We start from the raw sequence: 13,111 nt of genomic DNA on the forward strand, positions 1-13,111 counted from the left end.
CTTGTATGCATTACTATGTGTTTAAATTTGATTGGTTGGCAACTGAACTCTAGTAATTCTCATGTGATTGGCTACCATTGGTCACATGGGAGGTATCTAGTGAAGGGAGATTCCATTTTTATGTGAAGCAAGATGGCTGTGCTTTAGAATCCACTGTGAACACTGCTTTTTTTTTTTTAATAACCAACTCACTGGCTGCATCACAAGGTGACCGCCATTATTATTATTATTTTTTCCATTTTCCATTTTTTAAAAAAATAAATATTTTCTTGTTTTACAGAAGTATGTGTAATGTCTCTCGTATTTTTTCCATGTAACATTTTTACAAATCAGTTTCATTTGTTGAGACGTTAGGAAGAAAAGGGGTGGAGGGGGGGGAAGATGGGTGGGGTCGGGTGGCGATGTTTCTATTTTGCTTAAACCAAAGGCTTATATCACCTAATAGACTTTTATAAAAACAACAAACCTTTGTCAACACAAGAAATACAAGACAAACTAGAAGACACCCAAATGCCCTGGTTAACACAACACCAACTACATGCCCTCTTAAACAACCCAACGGTAAAATCAGCAGCAACTAGGCCCCTGACAACCTTCGAAAACCTCCTCCTAACAACAAAGGGAAATGGTAAAGGGATGGTATCCGCAATATACAAAATACTACTCAAAAATCCCACAAACCCCCTAGACGCAATCAAAAAACAATGGGAGAATGACATAGGCTATGAGATTAACCCCACTCAATGGACCAGAATGTGGTCTAAACCCCCTTTAAATCCATATCAACGCTGCTAAGTAGAATAGAGTGTTGGAGTACTTCTTTCCTGCTTGAAAGAAAAAAGAGCAAAGCTGCAGGAGAAGGTAAAAGCAGAAATCTCTCATAGGAGCTGCAAGGCATGGCCTCAGCTGAGCGCTGAGCTCTGGAAAGAGAGGAAAATACAGTTGTTTGGAAGTTAGAAGAAGAGACTGTAAGCCCATACTTAGAGAAGCATGTGACTGTAAATATTATGTTTCTGCACGTAAAGTTTTTGGATGTTAAAGCCTGGACATTGATTTAATTTCCAAAGAAGGGTGTCAGTCATATATATGATTTAAGCTTGTTAGCTGTGTTTTTGCTACCCTTAATTCAACAGGCCACACCACTGCTGTATACTGTGAGGTGGAGGGTAAGAAACTGGCTCACATTTTAAGCTGACAGGCATTAACTCTGTTGCCCCTTCACCAATGAAGATATATTCTCCAGATGTTCTGGACTTAAACTCTCATCAGTTCTAGCCAGCAGGCTTGGGAGAACTCAGAGATCCGAAGAATTACTTTTTTAAAAAATAGATTGAGGCAACCCTCTAATGGGAGAATGCCAAAAATAGCCCAATGAGAACTGAGTCTGCTCAGTGACGACGGAATGCTGCCTGATTTGTGGGGATGGAAAGCCAGTCAGACATGGGGAATGGGATGGAGTGGCTAGAATCCTGAACAGAAAGCCTTCCATGCTGCAACATTTCATTGCAAGTCCCCCTTTTGCATTTCGAAGGACATTCAATTGCATCGATGGAATGGACCAAGAGCCTTCTAGCTCAGAAATCTGTTTTCCAGTAGAGGACAGCCATGTCTCTCTATGAAGCTCACAAGCAAGGGGTGAAGGAGGTGGCCTTACTCTGTTTCCAGTATCTGACACCTAAGGGAAATACTGCCCCTAAACATGGAGGTTCCATATAGTCATTGAGGTATGTGGCGGGTGAGCATGCAGTCCATCATGTTGTACAGTGTGTAATCAAGAACCTCTGTGGCCTCTCTCGTTGCTTGGAATAATTGTGTGTAGCTGGACTCACATGTGCGCACCACATTTGTAGCATAATGATGGCTTTGAAAGAGGGGAAACGACTGCCCACAAGTGTGGCGTTTGCCTCCCAGGATGGGTCATAAGGAAAGGGTTAAAATGGGTGTGATGTGATTGGCCAGTGAAAATGCAAGGGGGGAATAAAAGTTAGAGTGGAGGTTTGGGAGTTGAAGAAGGAAGAGGGAGGATTAGGTGTGGGTTGGTAGAGCTGTATTGTGAGAGAGTGAGAGGAATTGTTAGGTGGAGTCAGATAGATAGTTGGAATAATCAGTTTGGAGTTGTTAGGAACTAAGAATAAGAAACTGACAAGAGTAAAATTAACTGAAACCATAAGCTTGTTCCTGCATTTAAAAATAAACTTGATTATTTGTTAATGTTAACAACTGACTGGACTCTGTGTGTCCCCGTGAGATACGGGGTGGTGGCAGCAGAAAAAGCAATTGCAGTGGTGGCACAGGGTCAATAGACCATCAAACGTCCGGGGGCCCTGCGTATGATCGCCACAACAAGTTTGAGTGTTCTGGCAAACATAAGGACATGCTTATGGATCAGGCCAGTGACTCATCTAGTCCAGCAGCCTGTTCTCACAGCGGCCGACCACTTTCCTGTGGGAAGCCCAATAGCAGGACCTGAGCGCAAGAGCACTCTCCCCTATTGCCGTTTCCACCAACTGCTATCTTGAAGCATTGCTGCCTCCAGCTGTGGAGGTAGACCATATAGCCATTGTGGCTAGTAGCCATTGATGGCCTCATCTTCTGTGAACATCTGGAGCAAGGGGAAATGGACGGATTTGACCTCTGCACACAATCTTATTCCATGCTCTCACACAGAGTTCAAGCGAGTATACATTTCCATTTTTTGTCGGTGCTGTAGGTGAATAGGTGGGCCTAGTTATGAATAGATTCACACTTGTCTTTCCTTCTTTGCCAAACCGTACGATGGAGCGGAGAGGATCAGATAACGCTCAACGTTGACACTTTATTATATGCAGAGCTATTTATATCGGCAGCCTGCCCACCCAGCCAAAGCTGCTCTAAGCTTCCATTCACGTCAGTCTCTCCTTTCTCCAGGCTTCCCGTTAACAGCGGCCTGTTCTTGCGCAAACTTCCCACTTCTGAAGCACTGTGCAAATGAGATGTGGCAAAGTGTTATGAATGGGATGTAGGGGAAACAAAAATCTCAACTGTGACTGCAAAGTGTCTCTCTCTTGGGTTAGGAGCCATTTTCAATTTCCAAATATCAGGTTATCGCTTTTTCTTTTCTGTGCTTGCTTTTAAATAAAAAATAAAATACCCTGGTCTTGTTTCAAATGATGTTCAAGGATGTTACGGGGGAAATTGGCAGGAAGATAAATGTCCCGGCAAGCTTTGTTGTGCCGAGTCAGACGAGTGATCCATCTAGCTCTGTATAATATGAAGCTGGAGCCTTTTACATGCAAAAAGAAAAGAAAATATGCCTCAAGACTCACTGCATGGGTCTAGAGGACTTCCTAGCATAGGCACCAACTCTACTGGGCTGATGAATCTTCAACCCCCCCCCATGTCTGTTGGGATGGGGCTGAGCTCCCTCCCCAAAAAAAAATCTTGAGGGGGCAGAGGAGGCTGAGCCCTTCCTTGCCCACCCCCCTCCCGTCCCTCTCTCTCCTACCTTTGTCTGCTGTCCGCCACCACCTTTGGAGATGCCATGAGGCCTGGTGCAGCTTGACTGGAAGTTGCCCCATCCACACAGCAGCAGGAGATGCCATACAACTTAGCATGGCCTGGCTGGAGGCCACCCCAGGCCATATTGCATCTGGAGACACTGCACAGGCACTTGGGAGGTCTGCGGCAGTTGCACGATGCCACGACACATGTGACATCACAAACATGTCACATGTGTGACATCACACACACAACAGGCCCCCCAAGCGCCTCTGCTTCCTAACATTTGGTACCAACCTGTACACTATCAGCTGACCTCTGCATGTCAAGCCCGACTCACCACAACCTATAAAACATCGACCTTCAGATCAAAGGCTCCGTCTAAGCAACTTGCCATTAGGAAAATGAGAGTCCCCCTGCCCAGTGCTCCAGATCCTGATGACCAGCTCACCTTAAAATCCCTGTCTCTTTGGGGAAAGGCGAGTAAGAGGAAAACCTGATAGAGGTGTTTAAAATTATGCATGGTGTAGAGAAAGCAGACAGTCAAGTTTTCCTCCCTCTCTCGCAACACTGGAACTCAGCTGTGCAACAAAGCTGAATGATGGAAGACTGAAGACAAAAAAGTTTAATGCACTTTTTTTGACAAAGTAATATTCATAAATAAATACGAACGAAAACATGCACCTCACCACTGAAACCATTCCAGTGTTACTATCCAACCTCTCAAAATTTCAGCACCTCTTCTGGTGGTTTGATCCCTTTCCGTTTTAATAGTATAAATTCTACAAACACCTTCCATAACTCCTCAAAATCATTTCTCCTACATATTCCCCATTTTACCTTAATGTTAATTTATCATTAATTGCTATATCCCATACCTCTTTATACCATTCTTCCATTTTGTATTCTGCTTGCCCCTTCCTCTTCCTAGGTATAATAATTTGTTAATGCGCATTTAATAGATAAAAATAAGAAATAAGGAAAGAAATGCACTCCCGTGAGAGGTGGTGGTGGCCACCAACTTGGATAGGTTAAAAAAAAAAGGTTTAGGCAAATTCATGGAGGATCAGGCTATCCATGGCTCACTGGCCACAATATCCGTATTCTACCTTCCCTGCCAGTTGCTGGGAATCCCAACTGGGGAGAGGGCTATTGTGTTCAGGTCCTGCTTCCGAGCTCCCCATGACTATCTAGTTTACCACTGTGAGAAGTTGGGCTAGATGATCCTTTGGCCTGATCCTGCAGGGCTCTCCCTGTGTTGTCATGTTCCTGGGAGTCCTGTGCACCGGACGTACTGGTTAGACCCATTTGACTAGGCGGATTTCTGCAGTTACTAAGAGCCTGCTCAAGTGCTGAGGTAGGCAGCTATGAGGCCCAAACCCAGCTGCTGAGAAACAACAGGAGGATAGTATCAGCATGGGCAGAGGAATCCTAAGGTTTGCAGAAGTAGAAAGAACTATTTAGGGGAGAAAACCTAACAGGGGAAACAATATCCAAAAATAGCCCCATGTTCAGGGTGTTGAGGGAAAGGGTTAGAATATCCTGAAAAGAGGCATGACTGGATGGCTGGAACGCTGAACAACAAGTCCCACTTGTTATCTGCTAGTGTCCAGATTAGCTCTTCGGCAGCCGGAACTAGAAACTTAAACGTTGAACACTGGCGATTCTCTGGAAGTTAACTTTTCCTCCTGACATGGTATACTCACAAACAGAGAAGATACCCAAGTTTTCCTATGAGCTTGGTTTAGTTTTGAACCCCAGTAGATACATGTTTATTATCCGGTGTCTGCTACTCGCTTATTTCCATAGCGGCAATTCTCAATGCACCACTGCCTCCCTGCCGTCTAATGCTGTTTTGTAGCAATGCTGTGGTCTGAAAAAGCTGACTCTGGCATCCTAAGGTCAACCGCAAAGCTGCTGACGTCCACTAAAGTGCACGCCAAGGATATGCATGTTTGGACGGGTGCCGGTTGGCCTTGATTCGATGGCTCCTTACACACCGATGATGCTAAAGCACATTGGGAATTTGTCAAGCTTACAGAAAGGAACGCACAGAAAACCCACAAGCATTAATCCTGAGGAAGGATGCAGCGACCAAGCACTGGAAGGGAAGGGAAATGTCTTAATATATGACCCTGCTGTGTTAGTGTATTCATTTAGTTTTATAAATATCCATATCTGAGAACCAGATGTGATATCAAGCACATGACTGGACATTTTTCAGCTGCTTTTTGTTGATTAAATATGAACCTGGGGAAGGCATGATTCATATTAGGACCAAAGCTCTGGGGGGGAAAGGAAATTTAACTTCCCCCGCCATGGTCCAATCCAGATTGGGGATGATCCTGCTGCTGCTGTGTACATCAGGAAGAAAGTTGGCATGGGGATGGGATGATTGGGACCCTGGGCATGATACCCATGGAGTTCCCTTCAGCTGATAACTCTTTCTCATTGTAACCTTCCTCACAGAATTATTGTGAGGGTAAAATGGGAAGTGTTGGCCTGTGCCTTGTCCTGAGCACCTGAAGGAAACCTGTAAGAAATAAAATGAATGCCTTGCACATCTGTTCAATGGTTGAGCTTTGGCAAAACCCAAAAGGAAGAAGTCTATTTCTTGTGACACTGAAGTAATCCAGCCTTAAGCAGAATGGAGAGTTAAATTAGCCGACTTGGAGATCAAAGGTCAGCACAGAATTTCTCCTGGTTATCCCAGTTCATACTCCTGAACTGAATGTGGTATCTTTCCAGGACTGGGAAAGGGGGGGAAGCATTTTGTGGGCAAGAAACCCACAGTGGACCCCCATAACCTGAAGGAGGTGATGAGTGCAAACTGAGAATTCATTCAGACTTTCTCACAAAAGGAAGAACGATGGAACTGCTAGAATAGTAGGCCCTTCACTCATCTGGAAATTGCATCCGATGCCTGACATCATCATCCTCTGGAGTTGACTCTGCTGGGTGCACAAGCAAGGTGGATTTCAGAATACAGTCTGCCATCTTGAAGGCAAAAAGTGCAGCGATGGGAGAAGTTAACTTCCACTTCCTAATCTATTATTCAGTATATCTTGGCTTTCCCCTTGGCCCTATTCAAAGGTTATGATAATCTTTGACCTTGTTCCCATCGTAGATATAGATTTTAAGGGACCAGCAAGTTCATCTAATCTCCCCGTAGTGCAGGCCAATTGAATTTCCTGCAGTTATTGGCAGTAATGAGTGTGGCAAATTGCATTTGGCTGAAGACTCTCAGTTCGAAGGGCATCTAGTCTTTTAAACTCTTTGGCATGCTGTGCAGTGAGAAGTTTTCTTCTTCTTCCCACCCACCGTCCCTTCCCTTGCCACCGGAATGTTCAACTTCAGACCTGTGCAAATGATCACTGGACTCTTTATAAAATCTCTAGACCTAGAAAGTCCCAGCAATATTTTGAAAGCCAAATCAGAGCGATTTCCCCAGATCAAAAAGTCCCTTTACTCCAATGTTGTAAGTAGTTATTTTTAGACCTAGAACAGGTTTCTAGTTCAGCACCATGCAAACATTTCTAAAAGTTTGCAAAGTGAAAACTGTGAGCTATTTCAGTGGTAACCTCTGTGAAGTGCAATTTGTAAAATCTGCAGTGGGTTAAGAATTGTTATATGTAAACCATTCAGACACATTTCCTTCTAAGTCTCAAGGGGTTTTTTTCTAAGTAAACACATGTAGGGTTGCAAATAAAGCCTTGTTTCAATAAATGGTTTCCTAGGGTGGGAATAATTTCTTTATTATTATCCATCAGCTTGGCAGAGTAAAATGTTTCTCTTTGACACACAGAGAGAGCTTTACCAATGTAGGAACCCAGCTGAGGACCTGCGATGGCATTTATTTGTTTAAATCATTTTTACCCTGATCTTAAGTTGAAAAGGCTCCCAAAGCAGCTTACATAAGGTCATCTAAAACAAGAGAAGCTTACAGTCTAAAAGACATGGCACAAAAGGAAAAGACAAGGCACAAAAGGGGACAAGGAGGGAAGAGCACCAGCATACAAACTATTCCTAAAGTCACAGACTGGTAACAATTGTTTTGGCTTGATGCCCTTGCTAAGCCTCCAAGCAAGTTTAGCACTGTCGTTTTGTCTACCATCTTGGGACTATGTCTAGTTATTCCAAATCAGGGTAGTAGGGAATAATTCACTGTTATTTTCATGACTCTCAGTATGAAGCACAGTACTGCACAGATTATGCATTTTTTAAAAATTTAAAAAACACACCATGCAAATTATCTTGGTGAGATAGAAAAATAAAAATATTTCCACCTGGGGGACAACATTTTGATAATGCACTGTATACAGCAGCTTCCCATGCATTGGTTAGAGTATGCCCAGTCTATATTGAGTGTTCATTTTGATTTGTTTGCAGGGCAGTTATATAATAATAAGCATTTGTCCTGATTTGCTTATAGGGTATTTACATTATTTCCTATTTGTCATTCATCCCATACTTTTCAATGCATTTTTCCATCACTTTCCAACCTGGATAAAAAGTCCATGTTGTTGTTGTTTAAGTGACTTTGTCGTGCTATGGTGATGGAGCACTTTGATCCATTGTAATTATGCCAACCAAGAGCTCCAGTATGTGCTTGAATTTCTCCTGCAAAATGCTGGCAGCCTGAAGGTAGCCCAAAACTGGTACGTTAGAGACACCAACCCAAATGGGCACTTTGATGTGGACTGTAGGGTATTGTTCGTCTGCAAAATGATAGATTACAGGGCTATATTCAAGAGAGATTAAGCAGGGAGCGAAGATAGCCTCATGTATCAGTGCAGAGGAAGAAAGCAACACCAGATCCAATTCAGAATTGGCCAGTTTTAATCATCCTTTGAGTTTTCAATTTTTAAAAAAATAATAATGCCTGAGCCTTCTAACTCCTATCATGGTCTCCCAGCTGCACCCCTAGAATGACTATACGCCAGGAGGATTGACCTCAAGCTGGCTTCATTTCAGGTGGCTCCTTCCTTACACAACTGTGTCTCCCAAAGCGTTTTACAGATTAAGCAACCTCTTAGTTCGAAAGGACTTGAAAGTCAGGCAATTAAAATCTTCTTAGCACCGGGGCTTTCTGTTTGGACGAAGAGAAGGAACAAGGGACCGGGGCTGGCTTGTTTAAAATCCCTTTGCTGTTTGATCTCTTTGGAGCAACTGACGTCTGTTGTATTACTCTCCCCTTGTTTCCCCCCTTTCATTAGATTACGGAGAGAGGGGAGGGGAGCTGGCGTATGTGTGACCTTTCTGTAGCGTCTGTCAATGTGCCGCATGTGTTGCCTCAGCTGAGTGATTATGCTCTGGCACAGGGCAACTTTGTGGTGTACCAATGAGAGAGGGAGAAAGAGGATAATGTCCCTCAGAGGGCTAGGGAAGCCAGCTGATAGTGCTATTTGCCAAGGAAAATAAACGGGATTGGGGTTGGGCACTGTAAGAGAAAGAAGCTGGGGAGCGGCCATAGCAGGTTCAATCCCCAACATCTCTGGATAGGCCTGGGAAACATTCCCATTCTGAAAAGCTGGAGAGCTGCTGCCATTAAATGTTGACAATACTAAGTTAGATGGACTAAGGGGTCTTATTCAGTATAAGCCAGTTTCCTGTGTTTCTGAGTGAGACAGAGCAAGAGTGTGTTAGTCCTTCGGTTTCTTTTAAAAAAGGCTGTACTGTCAGAAAGAAAATATAACGATAGGGACCTGCTGTGTGAGATAAACGGTACCCTGGAGGTATTTGCTCCTGCACTATCAGATCTGTCATGCTTCTCCCAAAGGATAAGGCTTTTTTTCATATATATTTTTAAAAAAGTTTCTACCAGCTCACCACTCTGGGAATTATATGGAAGATAAAAAAGGGAACTGAGGGGGAAAATGAATAAATCTCTCTTTGTGTGTTTACTAAGTATTCATCACAATTTGTCTGTGCAAAGTTTTCAGTGAGGTTATACCATTTTCATGGAGAATTTATTCTGATGTGCTTGCGGGGAGGTGAGAGGAGAGTGCGTGAAGCAAGTGGGTTCTCATGCTTAGCAGTGCATTTTCTCATCACTTCCCTTACTGCTAAAAGCCCAGTGGGGGAGCAGTAACTACATTAACAAATGCACTTTTGGAAAGGTTTTAGCAGATCGCACGTGTTATATGTTGGGAAATGCCCTGGGGTCGCCTGCAAACCCTGGAACTCAGAGCGTCCTCCAATATGCACCCTCCAGGGCACTCAGCGACATATATCAGCTTGATATATCCACGCTAATCTTCTGGCATAACACAGCAAGAAGAGTGTGACATGGTAGATCTATGCTACTATATATTTACACACTATATACAGACTACAGCACAATGGCGACCGTTCTCTTCAGCTCCGAGAGAACAACCAAAGTGAAAGTACGCTACAAAGTACATACAGTGAGACTTCCGGGTTGGCGCCTCTGGCAATGGCGGATTTCCTCCGATCGGGAGGAACCCGCTCCGCGAAAAACAGGGCCTGAACCGCCACGGCGAGGCGGAGACCCATTAAAAACCACAGGCGGGAGAAGCCTGTGGACGTGGGATTCAGCTGGCACCTTTGTGCCTCCCCTACTCACAGGGAAACCCTGTTTTGGGGATCCGGAGCGACGTGGGGTGAGTGGCGCGGTGCTTTGAATCGACTGCTTTTTTCACGGAGTGAAGCCGCATTGCTGTTGCCGGAGAGCGCTGACTTTTTCCTGTGGACAATTGGATTTCAAACAACTACTTGTGAGTAAATCGGAAAATTGGATTTTTAAATACTTTAATTCGGCACTGAAGCGGGAGGTCACAAACAGGAAGTCCGCCTTCCGTTTTTGTAAATAGACTGAAGCAAAGACGTTACAAGTAAAGCCTTTGAAAGTTTTTGGCAAAGGATTAAATTTCCACTGGTTTAAAGTTACAAAACCCCCTTGGGAAGCAGGAGAAGAGGGGGAAATTTTGGATCTAGTGAGCCTGCAGGAGAGAGTGAAGAAATCAGATTACCACTGCTCTGAACCTGGGAACGGGCTGCCAGATGATGATTGAAGAGAGTGCTTTTGACAGAACGGATTTGACAGTTAGCTAAACAAGAATAAGATACTGTTTCCATTGTCCCTTTCTGCGTTTTTTAAAAAAAGAGGAAAAGTAACTGAAATTTTATCTTTAATGTTTGAAATTGTGCTTAAAAGAACTGATACAAGTGGAGACTGTTTCCCTCTAGAGGGAGCTTTTGAAACTGTAACAGGACTGTAACTGGGGAATTTCCACCTGCAGAAAAGGAGTTTGGGAACCAGAGAGCGACCTTGGGCTATTTAAAAATGTTGATAGGAGAGGCCATTGTGACTGTTTTATGTAAGATAAGCTGTTCGCTGGGACAGCTTCACAAGAAGATGGATGATATGACTTTTAAAGTTGATAATTTGGAACAGAAAGTGACCAACTTGAGTCAAAAAGCGAACACTAACACAGAAATAATTCAGGACTTGGTACAGGAACCCATTTTGGCAGGACAAATGGTGGAGGAGGAGGAGGAGAAGGAGAAGGAGAATGCAGCTGTTGTTCAACATAAAATAATACAAGTGATATCTGTGGATTTACAGAAGCAAATTGGAGATTATAAATTGAGGCCTTCTATGATTGAATTCAGGAAAAGTCAGACTCCGAGGAATGCATCCCGGTTTGGATTAAAGAAGGAAAGTTGGAAAGAGCCCTCTATGCAGGGACTAACTGACTTTTGGGACATGGACTCGGGCCTGGAGGAGATTGAAGTTTTGGGGGTCTTTGGAATTGGAGGAACTTTGAAATATACCCGGAAATACTTTATGGACTGTAGTTTTAACTATGGAAACTCAGCTGATTTGTCCAGAAGGAAGAAAAGGATTGACAGGTTGGAATTTCCCTGAGATTGGCTCTTTAGCATTAAAGAAAATGAAGAAGACCTGCAGAAGGGACTTGGAAAAGATTTAAGAGCCTCGGACATAAGGTCACCAGGTTGATGGACTTTATGGAATTGATGGAAAGGACTGGCAGAATCCGAAACCTGGGAGAAGAGATGGTGGAAGAAGATTGGAAAATTTAAACTTTTTATATAGACTTATGGTAAAACTAATGAGTGATAGAAAAATGGTGGAATGATTTTTTATTTTTTTATTTTTATTTCTTATGGGCTTAATAGAAATGTTATAAGGAGTTATTTAGTTTTAATGGAAAATAAGGTTAAAATAATACGTTATTTACAATATCACAGAAAATGGAGAAAGATGGAAAGGATTTGCTGAAACAATTAATAGAAGCGGAATACAAAAAGGGAGGTGTGAGGAGGTCGAGGAAACAAGGGAATGAAAGATAGAGTATGGAAAAGAGAGGATGTATGTTTTTAAATTGTTTTTGTTTTGGGGAGTGGGGTTTGTTTAGTTTAGCTTAATGTGTTTAGTTTTGAGTTTAGGTTGTGTTTTGTATTGTTTATATATTGTATTGTATGGTGTTTGGTTTTTTTCTTCTGTTTGTTTTTTCCCCTCTGTTTTTTCTTCTGTTTTCTCTCTTTTGCTTTTTTATTTCTCTCTTTTTGTAATCTATAAAAGTAATAAATATTATTTAAAAAAAAAAAACAAAGTACATACAGCAGAAGTGATATAAGGCTGTCTTCTTTTCCCACAGTCTTCTCGGACAGGCGTGTGATTCGCACCAGTCACATTTGCAGCATCGGCTGCATGAAATACTAACATTATATTCAGTAGTGGGTGCCATGGTAGGGTAGCACCACTCACCTGACCTCCTGCCGCTTATGTTGCTGCTGCTGACTGGGATTTAGAGGGTTGAGGGCAAGGTGGTGGTGAGGTCCATGCAGCGCAGATGCACCAATGGAGCCAAATCAGTTTGTTTGCACTGTGCCAAACTCCTTGCTGCCTCTCCCGCTCCCTCTTTGTTGTTGCTGTTGGCATCTGTCTGCCCCGAGAGACAATGGAGTGCACTTCCGAGGGTGAAATCAAACCACTGCAGCTAGCTGCAAATGTCACACAATTGCAAATGCATAGCCAATGTATCTCTTAGAGAGTTTTGGTCACTGATGTTTTAAGAAGGGACTCAAAATGCCAGTCACGTGCTGGTGCAGATGACGTCACACCATATGCAGTCTAACAATCGACACGCCCCCTCCCCCAAAATGGTTTCATGCAAAAGCTGCTCCCTCCCCACACATTCTATGGGGAAAGAAGGGGGAAGTGGGCAGAGGGAGAACCAATATATTGCAGGCTTCTTCGAGCCAGGAGAGGTTGTCTTTCCCCAATGTAACATCTGTTTATATCAGGGGTAGTCAACCTTTTTATACCTACCCCCCACTAACGGATCTTTCTTGATAGTAAAATTTCCTTACCGCCCCCCAGTGCTCGATGGAAGGAGGATTCAACTTGTGCTGGAGAATCCCCTACCGGCCACCTAGAATCCTGAAACACCCACTAGTGAGAGGTAGGGACCAGGTTGACAGCCCCTGGTTTATATCAATGTGGGGAAATGAAGAATGAAACGAGAATTCCAAATCTATTGGTTTTACTTTGGAAAAGAAAGGGGGCAATTTGGATTCAAAATCCACAGAGAAATTGGAATAAGAATTTTTGAGGGATCTCAGCACTACAGAAGCAATAAATCAC

The 13,111-nt window shown here is 43.3% G+C and overlaps 1 protein-coding gene and 1 long non-coding RNA gene across 3 annotated transcripts in view; both read right to left on the bottom strand.

Moving 5' to 3' along the window:
* KCNMB2 (potassium calcium-activated channel subfamily M regulatory beta subunit 2) overlaps window positions 1–13,111 on the bottom strand; it is a 316,176-nt gene that overhangs the window by 228,193 nt on the left and 74,872 nt on the right. The gene's annotated exons all lie outside the window — the stretch shown is intronic.
* LOC308476716 lies at window positions 2,627–3,661 on the bottom strand. Its single transcript, XR_013986068.1, has 2 exons — window positions 3,485–3,661; window positions 2,627–2,959 (listed from the first exon to the last, which is right to left on the bottom strand). It is a non-coding gene; the product is annotated as an uncharacterized lncRNA (long non-coding RNA).

The sequence above is a fragment of the Podarcis pityusensis genome, assembly GCF_964106645.2.
Source record: "Podarcis pityusensis genome assembly, chromosome: 5".
NCBI lineage: Eukaryota > Metazoa > Chordata > Lepidosauria > Squamata > Lacertidae > Podarcis > Podarcis pityusensis.